Source organism: Daktulosphaira vitifoliae, unplaced genomic scaffold (genome assembly GCF_025091365.1).
Source record: "Daktulosphaira vitifoliae isolate Bord-2020 unplaced genomic scaffold, ASM2509136v1 Scaffold_1, whole genome shotgun sequence".
Lineage (NCBI taxonomy): Eukaryota > Metazoa > Arthropoda > Insecta > Hemiptera > Phylloxeridae > Daktulosphaira > Daktulosphaira vitifoliae.
Genome location: NW_026099572.1, coordinates 65,360,990 through 65,382,187, shown reverse-complemented (window position 1 = coordinate 65,382,187; position 21,198 = coordinate 65,360,990). Strand labels below are relative to the sequence as shown.

General features: G+C 29.5%; 3 protein-coding genes across 3 annotated transcripts in view; 1 reads left to right on the top strand and 2 right to left on the bottom strand.

Annotated features, from left to right (window-relative positions):
• Nucleotides 1-21,198, top strand: part of LOC126896261 (uncharacterized) — a 162,240-nt gene that overhangs the window by 70,705 nt on the left and 70,337 nt on the right. The gene's annotated exons all lie outside the window — the stretch shown is intronic.
• Nucleotides 1-21,198, bottom strand: part of LOC126896244 (nose resistant to fluoxetine protein 6-like) — a 173,506-nt gene that overhangs the window by 101,220 nt on the left and 51,088 nt on the right. The gene's annotated exons all lie outside the window — the stretch shown is intronic.
• The window catches only part of LOC126896245 (nose resistant to fluoxetine protein 6-like), a 113,395-nt gene that overhangs the window by 56,406 nt on the left and 35,791 nt on the right, over nt 1-21,198 (bottom strand). The gene's annotated exons all lie outside the window — the stretch shown is intronic.

Below are 21,198 nucleotides of genomic sequence, written 5' to 3'. Positions count from 1 at the left end.
AGATTTTATATGATATATTTTATATTTGACAGCATAAAAGAACATTTAATAAAATTAATTTTGTTAGTGACACTTTTTTTTATTTACAAATTATGATAAACTAAATAGTGTTAATATATGATATTATTAACTATAGACCAGAATTTTAAATTTATACATATTTTTACAGCTTTTATGTAGCTCATCAGAAGAAAAAATATCTATGATTAATTACTATGATAATAGAAAAAAATATTTCTTTTTTAATATATTAATATATTTTGATGATTTTACTTATTTTTTAGTTACGATGCGTAATAGAGAAGCTATTTGTTTTACTATGACTTACTTTTATTTTTTGTGTTACATTACTCTGCTTCTAATGGACGGATTTTTCTCAAAAGATAAAAAAAGTATCTAGTTGAAGCTAACAATACTACAATTTTGAAAAATTCCCTTTAATCCTTGTAATAAATAGAAATATTCCAAGAAATTACAATTTTCATAAAACAGTTAATAGTTGATATATTTAGTTTTCAAATTATATTGAAATAACTCTTTTAAAAATGAATGGATCATTGTGAAATATTTATTGGCCATACTTTAGAATTATATTTTACCGAAAACACACTTTTTTTTTTAAATTATTAACCAAGGTACTGTGGGTTTTAAAAATCATTTCATTATATTTTCTTTTTAACTTTTGATAAACCTGTCTTCTCTAATCTACGAAAATTTTTATTATATTATTCATACTCAATTTTAAACGATACATTGTAAAACAACAATATTTCATCATTTTTGCAAAACAGGTATATGTAATTGTGATTCCAAATAAACATATGTGTTCATTTAGATTATTTTCTATAAATTTTTCATTTTTTGGTTTATATGCTTAAAAATATTTACATATTTCGCAAACATTACTACATTTTCTTAAATAGAAGAAGGTCATCTTAGCCCATGTGCAAACTTGCTCTTCTCTTCATAGTAAATCATATAATAAAAATTGATCACGTATGGCTAATAATATTTAAAAAAAACGGTAGCACAGTGGGGTCGTGGCATAGTGGAGACATTGCATAGTAGGGTCCAGTATAGATTTAATCTGACAGTGATTAAAATCACTATCATAAGAAACGCTTCGATGCAAATCTGTAGATAGTGTTTAATTTTAAAAAATTGATGGATAATTGCAAAAGCAACATCAACTTCTATTAAAATAAAATACAAAACCCATAATTATCATACAAAAATAGTATATTTTTCAATATGGTAGCCATTTGCGTATAGAAGATAGATCGTCGGGACAAATTTTTTTTTTTCATTTTGTAGTACATAAAATAAGCTTTAATTTTATATATGTTTAAAGGACGCAGTATTTCCGGAACATTTTCAAAAATTAAGTTGAAAAAGTTATTTTTTGTAAAAAAGTTACTATTTTAAATCCTCCCAGTGAGCAGAATAAGTGTTAGATTTTCAAAAAAAATTATATCAAATGAAAGGGAAATATCTAAGGTTTCAATACAAAAAAATATTATTTTTATTTGTTCATTTTTGAAAAAGTTATGGCAGTTTTAAGTACAAAAAACATCCCGATAAAATGTAATTTTTATCGCAAACATTACATTTTTTTTTAAATTTTCGACAGCCATTTGCACATAGAAGATAAGATGTCGGGACAAATTTTTTTTTTTCATTTGATAGTATATAACATAACCTTTGATTTGATATATGTTTAAAGGACGCAGTATTTCCGGAACATTTTCAAAAGTTCAGTTGAAAAAGATCTATGTTTTTTACAATATTTTAAGTTTTGAACGCCCCCTATATAAGGGGAAATTGTCCAATTTTAATAAAAAGTATGTCAAATGAAAGATGTACTTATAATGTATTTAGAAAAAAAAAATTTGTGCTGATATATACATTTTTCAAAAAGTTATAGCATTTTTAAGTTGAAAATTTAAAATCGAAAATCGAAAATTTTAACACAAAAATAGTGTTTTTTTAACTACGGCAGCCGTTTAAATGTAGAAAAAAAAGTGTCGGGACAAATTTTTTTTTTTCATTTTGTAGTACATAAAATAAGCTTTAATTTGATATATGTTTAAAGGACGCAGTCTTTCCGGAACATTTTCAAAAATTAAGTTGAAAAAATTAATTTTTGTAAAAAAGTTGCCATTTTAAATCCCCCCCAATGAGCAGGTTAAGTGATAGATTTTCAAAAAAATGATATCAAATGAAAGGTAAATATCTAAGGTTTTAGTATAAAAAAAAATTATGTTGATTTGTTGATTTTTCAAAAAGTTATGGAAGTTTTAAGAAAAAAAAGTGAAAAAATTTCGAAAATTAGCGATTTTTAAATTTGTAATTTTTTTGGATATTTCCCCCATTTGCGGGGAACGAGGGAATTTTTTTCAATTTTTAAGGGTAATGTCTTCAACTAGATACGATTTGTGATCTTTTGACGTATTTTTGAAAGAAATCGGTCCAGTGAGAGCTGAGAAAAAGTGGCAACAGACATAAAAAAAAAAAAAAACACATCATAGTAAAATTAATACCTTCTCCGCTTCGCATCGAAGCTAATATTATTAATTTAAAACTAAAAAATATTAAACTCAAATAGCCACAAAAAAATACTAAAATATCGTGGATACGTATTTCAGATACAATATTACCATTGAACACATACTGACACCCCGACCGAAAAAAAAACCCCTAATATATCCCTAGTGACTTTATCACTTAGTGACGTTATCATTAAGTAATATAAAACAAATTTGTCAATTTACACAAGTTTAATAATACATTTTCAGTGGGCCGAAATCCCAATTAATTAAATTGCTCTTAATTTTAAACGTGTTTATTGCCTACCTTATATTAAGTACTTTTATATTTATTTATGTGTTTATTTAGATTTATATTTTTAATGGAATGATTATGTGTCAATAAATCTTCAGCCACCGAAGATTTGTCAACTTTTTGATTTCTAATGTTTCTTTAGTGCTCTTTAAACTTGAACCCTATATTTCTTAATGTTTATCCTACCTAACATTAATTACAACATTCATTTTGTATTTTATAAATACCTGGTTTGTCCCCTTCTTCGACTTAATCTTTAGGGTTATCTAATAAATTTCTTAAATTATTGCTTTATGATAGTTCTTAGTTCAAAAATGATTTGGTTATACTGTTCAAAATAATGACAGGTTAATTTCTTTTGACGTAGTAGCCTTATTTACGAGTATTCCGATAAATATAACAATTGGTTTTCTTAAAGACATAGAAGATAGGTCGTCGGGACAAATTTTTTTTTTCCATTTTATAGTACATAAAATAAGCTTTAATTTGATATATGTTTAAAGAACGCAGTATTTCTGAAACATTTTCAAAAATTAAGTTGAAAAAGTTAGTTTTTGTAAAAAAATTGCTATTTTAAATCTCCCCCAATGAGCAGGTTAAGTGTTAGATTTTCAAAAAAATGATATCAAATGAAAGGAAAATGTCTAAGGCTTAAGAATAAAAAAAAATTATGGTGATTTGTTGATTTTTCAAAAAGTTATAGAAGTTTTAAGAAAAAAAAGTGAAACAATTTCGAAAATTAGCGATTTTTAAATTTGTTATTTTTTTGCATATTTCCTCCATTTACGGGGAACGAGGGAATTTTTTTCAATTTTTGAGGGTAATGTCTTCAACTAAATACGATTTGTGATCTATTGACGTATAGTTGAATGAAATCAGTCCAGTGAGAGTTTCTCAACTCTCACTGGTTGGGTTTAGGTTTACAACAGACACAAAAAAAAAATTAACATATCATGGTAAAATTAATACCTTCTCAGCTTCGCATTGAAGCTAAAACTGTTACAAACATCTATATCAATATCAATATCTTGCGTTCGTAATGAATATTAATAGTTCAGTATTATATATTTCTTGTTTACTCAATTAATTGTGACCAGAATATTTGTTTATTAACCTATATATTTATGATAATATAATGTTTTTGAAATTTGAATTGAAGTATGAAAAATTGATGCATTATTTTTGCAAGCCAATTGGGACTGTTTTTAAAGTTGTATTTTATTTTTATTTCTTACTGAAGGACATCTATTCCATTCAACTCTCCTTTTTAATTGCACCCTTCTCTATTTTCTATATTTTTAATGGTTACAACAATCAGAAATCGATGAATTAGATGTATCAAAAATAAAAGATTTTCTGAAGATGGACTCTGCAATGAGTCCGAAACGTCAGAAACCAACTGAAAACATGGATATATCCTCAAGCATTTCAAGCAAGCAGCAAAATAAAAGATTATAGTAATTGGGGGTTTATATTAAATGTCGATTTAGAGTATGGTGAGCATTTACATGAACTCCATTCTGACTTACCGTTATGTCCTGAAAATATACAACCACCAAATTGTAATATTATCCTTTGGAATATTAATAAAATCAATACCTCTTGTATTTCTAAGACCACAGAAAAGAATATTCTAACACGATTATACTTATAGTATTGACCTTTGGCAACTACGAAGTAGCCATGAGTCTCAGCGTTTTCTAGGCACCACAAAAAGCATTAAATAAGGGAAGGTGATAAAAAGTAACTGTCTTGTTTTGATTGTAAAGCATGACTCAATCAGACGTGTCATCCCTGTTTATGTTTTTCGTGGTATGTTATATAAGGGCTGGAGACTGCTTTAGTCAGTCAGTCAATCTTTCATTTTTCTTGTTCACTTCTCTCACTGCAATGTCAAGTTAATTAATTCAAAATATAATTCCAAACATACTTGTGCGTATTCTTTTCTGCTGTTTGTTTTTAGATTTAACTTTTAATACTAAACTTAAAATATACATTTGTTAAAATAATTAACATTTTCTACAATAATAAATACGCTTCTATTAACCGAATACAATTCTCTTTTATTAAAATACCTAATATAATAATTAACAACATTCTTAATAAACATAATCTATCATCAAGATACAATCACCATTAGTGAATATCAGGTAAGAGTAGTTTTTATACACTAACTACACTAATAAAGTAATAACTAGAAACAAAGTACTTGTATCTATTATGTCTTTACAGATGATGTCATTATTATTCTTCTTTATAAATACCATCCCCATCAACTTTATTTTTAGTTATTATAAAATTCAAAATTTAAAAAATTAATTCCAAATTTAAATGATAAAAATTATGTTATTCACTATCGGACTTTAAAACAGGCCATTAGCTTGGGTTTGAAGGTAAAAAAGATAAATAAAGTACTAAAATTCGAACAATCGGCTTGGATGAAGGCATATATAGATTTGAATACGAGAAAACATATGGAGTCCAAGTCGGCTTTTGAAATTGAATTTTTTAAACTTGATCATAAGTTTAAAAACAGTATATACAGTAAATGTCTGGAAAACCCAGAAAAAAGAATAGACGTGAAAATAGTAACCAAGTGGAAAAATATTGGTAAAAGATACGGGGCAAGTGTATTAATATATAAACCAAATTTTGAGTTTCGCAATATTTGATAGTAATATGGCAGCCATTCATTTAAAAAAAATTGAAATTGTATATGATATTTATGATGGTTTTTCAGTATTGGAAATTTCCAAAACTATCATATACGATTTCCACTATAATTTTATAAAAATATCTATGGAAATAAGTGTAAGTTGTTGTACACGAATACTGACTCTCTATTTTACGAAATACAAACAGTAGATGTGTACGATGATGACAAAAAAAATATAGAAAAATTCGATACGTCAAACTATGACCCCAACAACGTGTATGGTATACCGCTTGTTAACAAAAAAGTTATATGACTCATGAAAGATGAAATGGGAGGTAAAATTTTAAACAAATATATTGGGATATGCAGTAAAACATACATGATGCGGTGTAGTAAAGATGTGGGGGGAAAAAATAAGGGATTAAAAAATGGGTATTAAATGAGACAATAAGTGAAAATGACTATTTAAATTATATAAGTTTTCACGATCTTAAAATTTTACGTAGCATGTATGTATTTCATTCATACAAGCATAAGTTATTCACCGAAAAAATAAATAAAATTGCATTAGAATTTAAGGATGACAAGCGGTATCAAATACCAAACAGTCACGATATGCTACCCTGGGGCCATAAAGATATTCCTCCTCCTCTCCCTTCCTTGGATTAAAAAGTAAATATAGTCAAATTGGCGTACCTCTACGTTATTATTTATAAATAATTATTGAATTTATGTAATATTTGATGATTAAATGTTAATTTTAAAAATTTTAACCTAAAATAAAAGAATAGATAAGTTAATTATCAGTTTAATAAAAATTATTTGTATGTATTAATTAACCGTTGTGAATTAAACTTGCATTATTTAACAAACTTATGATAAATATTTATTTATTAACTTAATAAATTAAATGTAACTTTTGAAATTTTATCTTATGTTAAATGTGTAGATAAAAAATANGAAATTTTATCTTATGTTAGATGTATAGATAAAATAAATATTAAAATTCAAAATTATTTGTTTGTACATGAAAAAAATTATGTAATGACAATTGATCTTGAAATTGTTGTAATTAATGAACTCAGGAAATTGTAATTTTTAAATTTAAAGTAACTTGTAAAAAATTTAAACTATTATCAGGAAAATTATTTGTATGTGAATACAAAATAAAACATTGTAATTTAAACTAATGATTGAAACAAATTTATTTTCTAATCAATCTTAAAATTAGATCATAAAAACCCAGCACAGGGGGGTCGCGGCCCAGTGGTGAAGTAGTATAGTTGGATCAAGTATAATGATATCTGACAGTGATTAAAATCACTATCAAAATAAAACACTTCGATGACGGCACAGTGGTGACGTGACATAGTTGGATCAAGTATAATGACATCTGACAGTGATTAAAATCACTATAAAAAAAAAACGCTTCGATGCAAATCTTTAGATGGTGTTTAATTTTAAAAAATGTATGGATCATTCCAAAAGCTACATGATCTGCTAGTTCCTTATTAATATCCTGATTAAGATAAAGTATGTCGAATGAAAAAGGAACTATAAAAAAATATTATCTCTCATAAAAAAATTGTGTTGATCAATACACTTTTCTATAAGTTATAGCATATAAAGTTAAAAATACAAAAATAAAATCGAGAATTTTCACACGAAAATAGTATTCAGTAGCCATTTTCACCATGAAGACAAGTCCAGAGGTCAATTTTTTTTTTTTAAATAAAAGTATATTACATAAGCCTTAATTTAATATATATATAAAAGTATCAGACCTTCCGGAACATTTTCAAAAGTTAAGTTGAAAAAGTTAATTTTTTGTGAAAAAGTTGTCATTTTTAATCCCGCCTGTGGGCAGATAAAGGGTTAGATTTACAAAAAAAAATATATCAAATGATAAATAAAGACATCAAGCATCTATTTAAAAAATAAATTATATTGATATGTTCATTTTTGAAAAAGTTACGGCAGTTTTTAGTAAAAAAAATTGAAAAATTTTCGAAAATAAGCGATTTTTAAATTTTTAATTTTTTTGGAGGTTTCCCCTATTTACGGGGAACGAGGGAAATTTTATCAATTTTTAAGGGTAATGTCTTCGACTATATACGATTTGTGATCTTTTGACGTATCGTTGAAAGAAATCCGTTCGGTGAGAGCTGAGAAAAAATGGTAACAGACACAAAAAAAAAAAACACATCATAGTAAAACCAATACCTTCTCAGCTTCGCATCGAAGCTAAAATGATGAATAGGGCGTACTTTTAAACAAGTGTATACATATATTTTGTAATTCGGTTGACTTGTGATGTTGTGCTGTTGCGGGTGTAATATTTTAACCTACCTATACATATAAAATAGATAATTTAACTCACGTGATTCTTTATATTATTCTTAGATAACTTATAATGAATTAATAACTTTTCTTAATAAAGAAAATTAATGAATTCTTACTTTCAAAGATTATTTGTATTCCAAAGTATGACAATTTTATTGAAATAATTATTTTAAAATTAATGTACAACACTAAACTGTTGTAAAATACATATTATTGCGTGAGTAATAAATAAATAATAAAACATACGGAATTTATTGAAATTGTATTTTAACGTTGTGATAAATGAACGCTTATTGTTTACATCAAACATACTGTACGTACTAAATGTAAGAAAAGAAATATCGTTCGAACCTTACAACGGTTGGGTAATATACTCTTTACCATATATGTACTATAGAAATATTAAAATATTTTGCAAATGTATACTATACAATAATAAAACACACTATAAAATATTTATTAATTCATTTACAATTTTATAGGGAAAACATTTGATATCGATATTAGAAGATACACAGCACTGTTATTATCAATTGTAGTAAGGCACATTGTTGTGAGTTTATAAATACACTAACTGACAATACAGAAAGTATATCTATTGATAATCATAATTGATAATAAACAATTCGTGAATGAGACAGCAATGTCATAAAAATCCAATTAGCTACCTGTATTTACAATCCCATGTGTATTATACATGTATATTAATTCAAAAATTTGAAACTTTAAATGATTATATCTAATAAACGAATTAAGTTATATTAAAAATTCAAATGCCATTTACTATTAAATTAAAAACTCAAACATTTTATTAAATTAAAAATATGTGTTACCATTTAAAAAAACAAAGTTGACCCCCCTCCAAGGCATAAGGGATGAACTTAAAAAGTATTACATAGTTAAAAATTCAAGAATAATGTGTAACTAAAGATAATGAAAAAAAAAAAAAATGTTTAAATTATTATTATTCTGCAAGTAATTGAGTGGGTTATGATAAAAAATCACCCTGTATATAAGACAGTGTTTCATACCTTTACAGGTATGTAATTTACATCATTTTATACAGGTGTTCAAAAAGTAAAACAAAGGTTTCCATTTTTTTGATAAATCATTAAAATTTATCTCTTTTTTTTCTTATTTAATACTTTGACACGGCCCCGCGTCGCTTCGTTATACACGGTGCCATGCGACTTATGCCACCTTTGTAGTATTACATTTTAATATATGTAATAATTAATACTTATATTTAATAAAATATATCACCAAATCAGTGTTCCCCCGTGGATAAGATGAATAATAAAATAATACCCTTACACAAGATTTAACCACCCTCTTGCGCATTCCATAAAACGCCCACGTAAAAGATTCTATCACATTAACCAATCAAATACAGGAAAAAATATTTCAAGAATCTCACCAAAGATCGCTAAACCAGTTTTGCGGGTTATAATATTATTATATTAATATTGCGGGTTTTTCCCCAAATTCCGGGATTCGCTTCTTTTACAGTAGTTCTTTTACTGCGTGATTCTTTCACGGTTTCTGAACATCCCTCTAGCGGACACTGGGACGCCTTGCCATTCTATTTCTGCATGTCTACAGCTCTCTGCAACTCTCAACCGAGATACGCAAAGTGAATGTGCATGAGTTTATTTTTCATTCTTAATTACAATTCTATATAGAATCTGCACTATTTTTACCCTCTTTCGTAATTACTGAAAATATTATACATCTTATTTTCGGTCGAATACTTTTGGTGATATAAATATTCTAACACTTATAAAATATTGGTGTTTATTTATTTCTTTTTATAGACATTTATATATATACAGACATACTAAAAGGTTACATGACTAAATTGCATTGTGTTCTATTACTTATTGAAGCGCCACAGCCTGGCTGGACAGAGTACTAGCATAATAATATCATAGTTAATACTCTAACAAATTATAAGCGTTCTCTAAAGTGTCTCTCCACTTATCGACTAGCTAGACTGATCTCTGCCACAGTGCGGGCAATCGGAGTGTAGGACACTTATATAATTTATAACGCATTACTTATTAATATTATTTTGTAATATACATTAGACATTCTAAGGTACTTAATTTGATTGAATTGTATCTATTACTTATTGAAGGGCCACAACCTGGCTGGACAGGGTACTAGTACAATAATATCATAACTAAAATTTTAGTTAATCGCAAGATTTCTCCAAAGTGTCTCTCCACTTATCGACTAGCCAGTCTGATTTCTGCCACAATGCGGCCCATCGGAGTGTAGGGCGCTAACATAACTTATTGTACATAAATCTATAGTACAGTCGCATCTAACCTAGGTCGTCCTACAGGGGGTTGAAAAGAAGTAGGCCACATATCATAAGGATCTTTGCATAAAGATAAAGATATTATTTGAGATCTCACGTTGGTAGAACCAGCTACGAAATACAAATAAATCAGAGTCGAAATATTATACTAATCACCTAAACAACTAAAAAGTGTCTCTCCACTTATCGACTAGCCAGTCTGATCTCTGCCACATTGCGGGCAATCGGAGTGTAGGACACTAATATAATCTATTGTGCAAAGTACCGAAATTGAGCTCGCATCTACCCTAGATCACTCTTTGGACGACTGAAAAGACGTAGGCCACTTGGAAATAGTTTGTTGCACAGGACAGTTTGTTGTTTAGAATTTCTTTATTTGCTTTATAAATTATTAAATAATAAATATATTAAGGTAAAATACCACATACAAGGTTAAAGATTATGCTACATAAATATACAAAAGGATTTAAAAAAAAAAAAAACAGAATTATAATAAACTTAGATTTCACCTTGGGTACATTTGATATAGAATTGTATTAGAAAAGTAGTTACACGCGAGTTAATAATAACATAAACTGTATAAATATAATTGCGTACATTAATGCATCTACGTATACATTGATAATTGTCAACTACATCATTCATCTCAAGAGAATATCTTCCTTATCAGGATAGTCAGAGGTAAGTGAAACATTTGTTTATATAATAAGTCTATAATAAATCCTTTACTGAAGAATTTTATTGAGAATAAACTAAAATATTTTTATAAAGAAATACGATACTTGTGACTCACCAGAAATTAGTGTACGCGTTTCTGTGCAGTAGTTAGGTTAGTGACCCTTCTTTGTAATTCCATCTTACTCACATATCAGACGTCTTTACGCAAGCATACATACCCCAAAATCTCTTTCTATTTCATTTTATTGTAGTCACTGCCCGGTATCTATAGCCACTTTTACTTTCCATTGCTGCCCATCCTTTTTAAACTACACCCGCTACGATTATTATTTCCTCATTGGCCACCTGTGTTACATTTCTTTCTTTTCACACCTAACCCCACAAACGAAATACCATACCTTTTTACTTCTTTTTGTTTATTACACCTTTATCAGCCGTCGCCCTACTATGAATATTTGACTTATCAACACCGCGTGCCATACGCCTCAGTGCAAAGTCCAGCAAGTGCTGTATGGCCGACGACGACCCGCCGCAAATGATAAGTGAGTCTTCTTCCCGTTGTCAAAGTGATAACGTCGAGGATGTACGCCACCGGCTCCGGACGTGCCGCACGACCGGACTTGACTAACCGACCCGCATCCGTGCACCGTCGCCATCAACGCTGCTAACTTTTTGACGTCGAGGATCATGCCGGAAAGTCTGACACTTTTTTATATACCTTAAATTAAAGCTAATGTAATATACTTTATTATGGAACAAAAAATTTCTAACTTTATTTTGTCATCATGGTGAAAATGGCTACCGAATACTATTTTTGTGTGAAAATATTTGATTTTATTTTTTACATATAACATCAATACAATGTTTTTATGAGAAATAAAATTATATCCCTCTTTTATTCGTCATACTTTATCTTAATTAGGATATAAATAAGGAAATAGCAGATCATGTAGCTTTTGGAATAATCCACCAATTTTTTAAAACTAAACACTATCTAAAGATTTGCATTGAAGCATTTGTATTTATTGAACAATTTAAAAGTTATAATTTACAAATGGAAACATCTTGTCTCTTTAATAAAAAAATATATTATTTAAAAGTTGTTCCATTAAAGTAGTAATACAACCAAGTAGAGAAGTTTATAGAATTTTATTCAATTACAATCGTTCATACCGAAATGGTTCTTTGTTCTTGAAAGTAGTCACAATTATTAATCAATTATTATAATGCTGATCCTTTATTTATTTTTTAGATTATTTTTACTTTAAGCAATTATATATAATTTTTATAAGAAAAGGAATATCTCTTTTGACTTCTTTCGGAGTAACATTTTGTAACGTAATAAAATTATCATGAGTATCAGGTCACAGGTAACTGTATTCAAACAGTGCGCGTCGTACATCCGTAGGTTCAGTGTTGCACATACACACATAATTATTGATTAAATTGATATATTTCCTACCACCTGTGATCCTTGTCGATACCATATTATACTACGTTGTAATGGTCACACTGGCACCTACCCTTTCTCATGTGCTATCAAGCCGGCTTTGGAAAGAACGGTTATGTTCGAAAAGAATCTCCAAAATCACCATCACTCTCTTCTTCATCGTCGACTCATCAAATTTTGGCGTGTCTTTACAAATCCACGATGGAGGAGTAAAATTTCAATTTGGCTTGGCCATCATTATGGCACTGTATACAATCAACAAGATTTGGACATCTCAACAATAATGGTATATTTTCCTTTGGATTTTTTTTCTCTTTGCACAATGTGCTTATGTAAAATTATTTATGTTATCTTTTATTTGGTTAACTGACCACATGGTCTGTTTTTTTTTTCTTATCTTAGTTACTGACTATATAAATTTTAACTATGGTCAAGTCTTTCCCGTTTCTTTGATTATTCTTTCGTGACCTGACAGGTCCTCGGGTGTGGTCAGGGTGGACATGGTGAACATCTCAATGGGTTCCCTACATTTATGTAGGGAATACCCATTGACGTTGGTGACATGTCCATTTTACCCTGACCCATGCGTTGGATCTGTCATGCTCAGGTTACCCTACTATTTGATTCTGTTTTTCTTTTATCTTGTTAGTACATTCTTAAATAAATTATTTAACATTATGCCAAAAGTTATTTATCCAGAATTCGGTATATCAGCAAATTTGTCTGATAATGAACATTTAAATAGTGTCTAGGTGAACACTATATACGAATCATGTATCGTTACATTACTTAGAAAATCCATAGGCCATTCTGATGCCTGGATGTCTGTAGACGTTTAATTTTAGATTGGTGCAATGAAACACAATTTACTGTTTTACAGTTATATGTGGCAAACGCTAAAGTTCAAGTAAAATAAATAATTTATGGGACAAAAAATATTATTGACTGCATCATTTTGGAATATACTTGTGGCATACTTATTATGTTATACATACTATTAATCCTATAGTTCCTTGGGAATCCTTGACCTTAAGTTAATTGTTCATAGTTTTTTTTTACATTTTGTGTTTAACATAAAATTTGTTATTTAATATATATATATAGATTTTTCTTTCTATTATTTTATGATTATATATATATATATTCTTTAGTAGCATGTTTTAATTTTTCAAGAAATTGTATTTTGTTATGATAATTACAAAATTAAATCATAATATTTAATAAAATCTAAATATTGTTATCTTAAATTATTACTAGTCTTTATAACCTTTCCCCATAGGATAAGGTACAAAATCCCTGGTGCTCCGGCCTTGCCTCGGCCCAGGGTGGACCAACTCATTTGGTTCTTGTAAAGTGAGGCTGATTTATATTAGTTTGGCTTACAAGTGGCGACCGTGACAGGACGTTGTCCTATTTAATTTTGTTCTTTTATTTTGATCCTGGTTGATTTATATAGTCATTAGCTAGGGGTATAATGTAAATAATTAATAATTATCATTATATGATTTTAATATCATTTTTTTTCTTATGAGGCAACTTCTAAGAGGGCTGATGTGCTGGATGTGTAATGCTGAGCCTATGGATTGCGTGTACTGTTTGGATGACATGGTGAATATCTCTTAATTGACGGTAGTGACATGTCTACTTGGGCCCTTATACTCATGGTAAATTTATTGTACTCAGGTATTACTTTTATGGTACATTTTGTTATCTTGGTGTTGAACTTAATTAATTTAATTGTTAATAATTGATCATAGTCTAGTTTAGTAATATCAAGACCTAATTTAAATAAATTTTTTTAGCATATCTTTTCTTCTCCCCCCTTGTTCCATGAGCTGACAGTATCCTCGAATGTGGTCAGGGTGGACATGGTGAACAACTCATTGGGTCCTCTGCATTTATGTAGAGGATACCCATTGACGTTGGTGACATGTCCACTATACCCTGACACATACGTTGGATCTGTCATGCTCATGCTCCCTATTAATTAAATTCTCTTATAATCTCTGATTTCTTATAAATTCATATTTAAATAGTAATTTTCTGGTATTATAGTGGTACTATGCTCCTTATAATGGATAGCTCCTGGTATATTTATTTCATATGGTTTGGTTTGAGTCTTTTACTGCATTTGACGCATTATGTTGATGTTCCAATAAATATGTGTGTGTAATGTTTATTTGGGGGGTGGTATGCCGATTTCTTATTTATTTTTCATGAGCTTGATCCTTGATCATGTCTTTTAATTTATTTTCTCTGGTGTTTGTATACACTATTGTATTATGATTGAATCATTAATTTGGGTAACCAAATATTTCTTATTAAAGTCAGTTGTGACTACTTAACTTTCTTGAACTGTGGTATTTACCCAGTATAGTTGTTTTTTTGTTGTCTTGTTGTATATAAGCAGCACTTTATTTAATTTTTTTGGGGCTCACCTTTATCATAATATAACATTACTCACACTATTAATTAGGTTACATAATATAATCTCTCTTAAGTCTATGGTTTTAAATTCAATCTCCAGGTTGTGTCTAAGTATCCATTTTAAAGTACTAGGTATGTGTCAATATGTTTTGATTAGGTTAATATTACATAAAATTGTTAGTGCCTGAACTGAAACATTTTTTTAATTTACCTGTTACTGATAATTCCAATGTTTTTAAATAAAACCTTGATGGTACCACTTGATGAAAATTTTTCTCTCTTTTAATTATTAATCTTGTGGCCAAATTGTATAATATGTTCATATTGCATGATGTTTTTATTTATTGATTGTGAACATTTTTCTTTATTAATCAATGATTATATTTTATTTTAATCTAATTTTTGATCAAAATACTCCTGTATAATTTTCATTTTTTTAAAATTTTAACTGTAATGTTGAACCAGAATTCCCTGTCGTTCCTTTATCATGAGATGGTGTGTTCTCGAGTGTGTAAGGTGGGCATGGTGAATACCTCAAATGTGGACCCTTTACTTTAAGGGACCCCACATTTGACGGTAGTGACATGTCCAACATAACCTTACCCGCTGGACGAACACTCTATACTCATGATAATTAAATTTCCTTGCCTTACTCCCTTATCACTGGTTTCAATGTTACATTACAAATATACCACTTACATTTTAAAAAATTTATTTATGTTATGAATGTCCAAGTCCTTGTTGATTGTGTATGTGTCTGTGTTGAATGGTCAAGCCAAATGATCCTTATTATATATTATCTATCTTATCAATTATCGTTTTATTAACAACAGTATTGTATTCCATCTCTCGTCAGTTTTGAGTGATCTATCAACACTTTTAAGTGTATATTTTTATTATATATTATTATTATAATATTTTCTATATTATTCTTTAATTCTTTTCCTTACTTTAAATAGGTTTCACTTACATATTTATTTCATTGGTTAGAAAAATTTAAATAATAGCAAGACGTCGGTGAACTAGTCACAATCACCGAGGAAAAGTTTTATTATTTAACATTCTTCTATCATTGAATAAATCTGTTAGTTACTTACTTGTATGCATAGTGCTGGGAAAAGGGAAAGCAAACCTCCAGAAAGGTTAGGTATTAGAACAGTTCAAAATCAATTATTACGGGATTCTTTAAAACGGTCTCCTACTATGGCTGAGTCTAATCCTGATGAGGAACCAAAGAAAATGTCTTTAACTTTGGAAAATTTGTTAAGTACATTTACTCAAAATGCTCAAAAAACTAAAAAACAGTTTGAAAAGTTCGAAGAGCGAATTAATAAAATTGAATCTTTTATTAAAGAATCAAAATCTGACTCAATAAATTTAAATATCAGGGTCCAAAATATGGAAGGAGAATGTGCTGAAATTCAGTCACGCTTATCCTCTATAGAATCTAATTTAGAAAAAGGGGAAACCATTGCCACTAGCATACAAGAACTTAATGAGAAACAAAGTAATATTAAAAAAGAATTAGTCCAGTTAAATTCCACCATCTCAGAAATCCAAATTAATTATCTTAATTTATCTCAAAATCCTTCTTTTAATGACACTCAGAATCCTGTATCTAATCTTAATCGTTCTGTATATTCTGTACCTGTAGAGAAATTTCATCAAGTGGTCCCTGAATTTTCGGGCAAAGCCCAAGATATACATCCTGAACAGTTTCTTCGATATGTTCAAAATTATTTTGAAACTTATCAATGTCCTGAACCACAACGTATTAATCTTGTGCAAAGGCGTCTTACATATAACGCTCGTGTTTGGTTTGATGCTCTCCTTCCTGTTCCTGAGACTTTATTACAATTTATTACTGAATTCCGAAATCAATTTTGGTCTGAAACGATTCAACATAGAGTTCATGATGAAGTTTTACGCCCATATAAATATCATCACTCCAATGGTCTAACAATCCATGCCATGCATTGGATTGCAAAAGCTAGGTATCTGTCACCTCCCATAGACCCAATTAGACTTGTTAAAGTGATTACCCAACATTTTAACCATAATATATGTACTGCTGTAACTGGTCGTGGTCCAAAAACAACTTCGGAGTTATTAGCTATTTTATCTGAATTGGAAAATTCCGTATCTTTTCATTCATTAGACCAGTCAGACCAACGTTCAAATAATCAATCCGGCCAGAATTCGAATAATCAATATCGTAATCAATATCATAATAATCGGCAGAACAGTCGCCAAAATACTAATGCTCAACAAAATCAAAACCCTAATCAGACGGGAAACGAACCCGGGCGGTCCAACTGAGGTCTGATGACCAAAGCCCTAATATAATAGTTCCTCAAGTTAATATGTTGTCTCATCCTTCTGTCCATGACAATACTGTGGTATCCAATCTTATTCGTCCTAATATTCAAATTAAATTGTTTAATGAAAACTTGCCTGTCTTACTTGATACTGGAGCATCAATTTCTGCTATTTCTAATGATTTTTTTAAACGTCTTAAAAATAATCCTATTTCCAAAGATATTAATGTTCTTCCTTTAACTGGTGTAGTTTTATCTACTGCTTTAAAAGGTAAAAATCGAAATGTTTCAGTTCAGGTTCTACTTAATTTTAAAATACTTGAATATAATACTTTTGCTGTTTTCCTTGTTGTTCCTGGGCTGTCCAGCTCCATAATTCTTGGTAGTGATTGTTTAGCTAATCATAAAGCCACTATTGAATATGACAAAAAACAAGTATTTTTTCCCTCGTGGAGTCTTAAAATCCCTTTTTGTGTTTTGTCAGAAGAGAACAATTTATCTAATCAATTTGATAACCTTAATATTAATGTTGACCCTGTATGTGTAGATATGGTTACTCCTAAAATATCATCTGGGGATGCCTTAAAAGATAACCAAGTCTCTCTTTCTCCTGAACAAATGTTTAAATTTCAAAAGTTGTTAGATAGTAATAAAGCCGTTTTTCAAGACCGTCCTGGTATTAATAAATATTATTCTCATAAATTTGAATTTACTAATGAAATTCCTTTTAAAATAAAACCATATCCTGTACCATTTTCCCGTAGACCGGCTGTGTTACATGAATTAAACCGTATGTTGGAATGGGGGGTAATTGAAAGATCAAGTTCTGGATATAATAGTCCTATTATCTGTGTACAAAAACCAGATGGATCTATTAGATTGTGCCTTGATGCACGGAGAATTAATAAGGGTATAATTCCAAATAGAGATTCATCTCCTCCTATGGATGAATTACTTAGTAAATTTCATAACACGTCTATTTTTTCTAGTCTTGACTTCTCTTCTTCTTATTGGCAAATTCCTCTTGATTCTTCTGTCCGAAAATATACTGCATTTAGTTATGAAGGACGTTCCTATCATTTTTGTGTAATTCCATTTGGATTAAATATATCCAATACTGCTTTTGGTAAAGGTTTAGAAGCTGCTTTACATGCTTTCCCTGATCCGTTGAATGATTTTCCTTTCAAAGATCATATACACATTTATGTAGATGATATTTTAATTGCCTCTAAAACTTTTGACGACCATCTTATTACTTTAGAATGGATATTTAGGAAAATATTTTTATCAGGTATGACTCTAAAATTATCTAAATGTTCCTTTCTAAAAAATGAAATTAAGTTTTTAGGCCACATCCTTACTGCCGGTGGTATGTACATGAATCCCTCTAAGGTCCAAGGTATTAAAGAGTTTCCTGTTCCTCGTAATAAAAAAGACCTTCAGTCTTTTCTAGGTTTTTGTAATTTTTACAGAAAATTTTCTTGTAATCATTCTGCTTTATTAGAACCTCTGTCTAACATGCTTAAAAAGGAGACACCCTGGGTTTTTGGTGACAAAGAAAAATCATCTTTTGATGCTGTGAAATCCGCTTTTAGCGCGCAAGTATTATTGACACATCCAGATTTTAATAAGCCATTCTGCATACAAACAGATGCTTCTATTGTAGGTTTAGGAGCCGAATTATTTCAATTGTCTGAGTCGGGTGAACGGTTGACAATTTCATTTGCTAGTCGCACATTATTAAAAGCAGAAAAAAATTATACGATCACCGAGTTAGAACTTTTAAGTATCATATTTGCTTGTCAAAAATTTCGGGTATTGATATTAGGTTATCCCATTCATGTGTATACAGATCACCAAGCCTTAGTTTTCCTTTATTCTTGTCGCCTACGTACACCTCGGCTTACTAGATGGACTCTTCTTTTACAAGAATATGACCTCCGTATTACTCATTGTCCTGGTAAAACCAACCACATTGATGTGTTATCTCGCCATCCTGCTGGCCGGGATCAAAATTATATTGAAGAAAATCNTTGGACGGGATCAAAATTATATTGAAGAAAATCCAATCATTTGTGAAATATCTATTCCTCCTAAATTTCCTAATGACCTTGTAAATCTTTTACAGAATGTTTCTGTAGAACAATTTAATGATTTAAAGTTAAAAGTTATTATTAATGAGTTAGGTGCAGTAAAAGACTTTAATAAACCTTTATGGATTAAGCGATATCTCCTACATGACAATATTTTATTTTTTTCAAGAGTCCCATCAAAAACTCCTTGGTTAATATATTTACCTTCTCATCTTGTACAAAAAGTAATCATTTCCTTCCATACAATTTATGGTCATGTTGGAACCAAGAAAACTGCTAACCTTATTGCTCAATATTGTTATTTTCCTCAATTTCATAAAACTGTTAGGCTTCTAATCCAGTCATGTGACATATGTCAAAGAACCAAACATAGTACTACTCGCATGGAGGGTGCTATGCAACATGTTTTGAGTTCTGCTCCTTTAGAGAAATGTTTAGTGGATATCTATGGTCCTTTACCTACAGGTCAGTTTAGATATTCATATATTTTTGTAGTCCTAGATAATTTCACTAGATTTGTAAAATTGTACCCTCTTTGTAGGGCTACTGCTAAGGCATGTTGCCAAAAAATTATAAATGAATATGTTCCTTCATATGGTCTCCCTTTAAAGATTGTGTCTGATCATGGCCGACAATTTATAAGCAATACTTGGGTTAAGTCCTTAGAGGCTAAGGGTATAAAAATTTCTTTTACATCTGTTTATCACCCGCAGAGCAACCCAGCTGAAAGGGTGATGAGGGAACTTGGTCGTATGTTCAGAACTTATTGTTATGAAAATCATCAAGATTGGCCTAAATATGTTAGTTATNTATGAACATCATCAAGATTGGCCTAAATATGTTAGTTATATTGAATGGGTATTAAATAACACAAGACATGAATCACTTTCTTTTACTCCTTTTGAATTATTTATCAAAAATCAAAATTATGATCCTTTTAAAAACCTTGTTGATTTTCCTCCTTCTTCACAAGTAAATTATAATAATAAATTAATAATAGCTCAAGAGTTTCAATTGTCACAAGCTAAATGTCGTAAGTTACGACATGATCAAAAAGGCAAAGCTATTAGTTATAAAGTCAATGATCTGGTTCTTCTTAAGACTCACAAACTCAGTTGTAGTGTGGATAAAAAGATTGCTAAGTTCTTTTTTTTATATGAGGGTCCTTACAAAATAAAAGAGATTAAAAAAGAAAATGCCTATGTGTTACAAGATCCAAACTCCTTAGATGTTAGNAGAAAATGCCTATGTGTTACAAGATCCAAACTCCTTAGATGTTAGAGGAACATTTAATGTAATACATCTAAACACATTATCGTTCTCAAACAGATTTACTGTCTTGATATTATTAGAAATTAATTGCTATAGATTAGTGAAAATATTCAAATTATATTAGCTTAATTANGTTTTCAAACAGATTTACTGTCTTGATATTATTAGAAATTAATTGCTATAGATTAGTGAAAATATTCAAATTATATTAGCTTAATTAAATTGTTTTATTTTATATTATTATATTATATTTTATTACTGTTATTTTGAAACAGACTGCTTTCGTTAACTTCATTAGTCTGTTTGGGGGGTTCTGTAACGTAATAAAATTATCATGAGTATCAGGTCACAGGTAACTGTATTCAAACAGTGCGCGTCGTACATCCGTAGGTTCAGTGTTGCACATACACACATAATTATTGATTAAATTGATATATTCCCTACCACCTGTGATTCTCATCCTAAAAAACCATAATGATGAACACACTGTCAAGTACCCTCTCCCATGTGTGATCAAGTTGGCATAAGAAAAAATACGGTTATGTTCAAAAAAGAATCTCTCATCATCATTCAATTCACTTTTTTCCTCTCCATCGTGGAATACATTTTGGCCTGTTGGCGTCAACCATTTTTTTTTTGGTCTTTCTTCTGTGATCTTGTCAAGAAATCAAAGATGGAAGAATAATTTTTCATTTTGGCTTGGCCATTGTTATGGCAACACCTCAAATTAATAACATGGACTTGGACAACATCAACTAATTGTAATGTGGTATATTTCTTCTGTTCTTTTCTCTGTT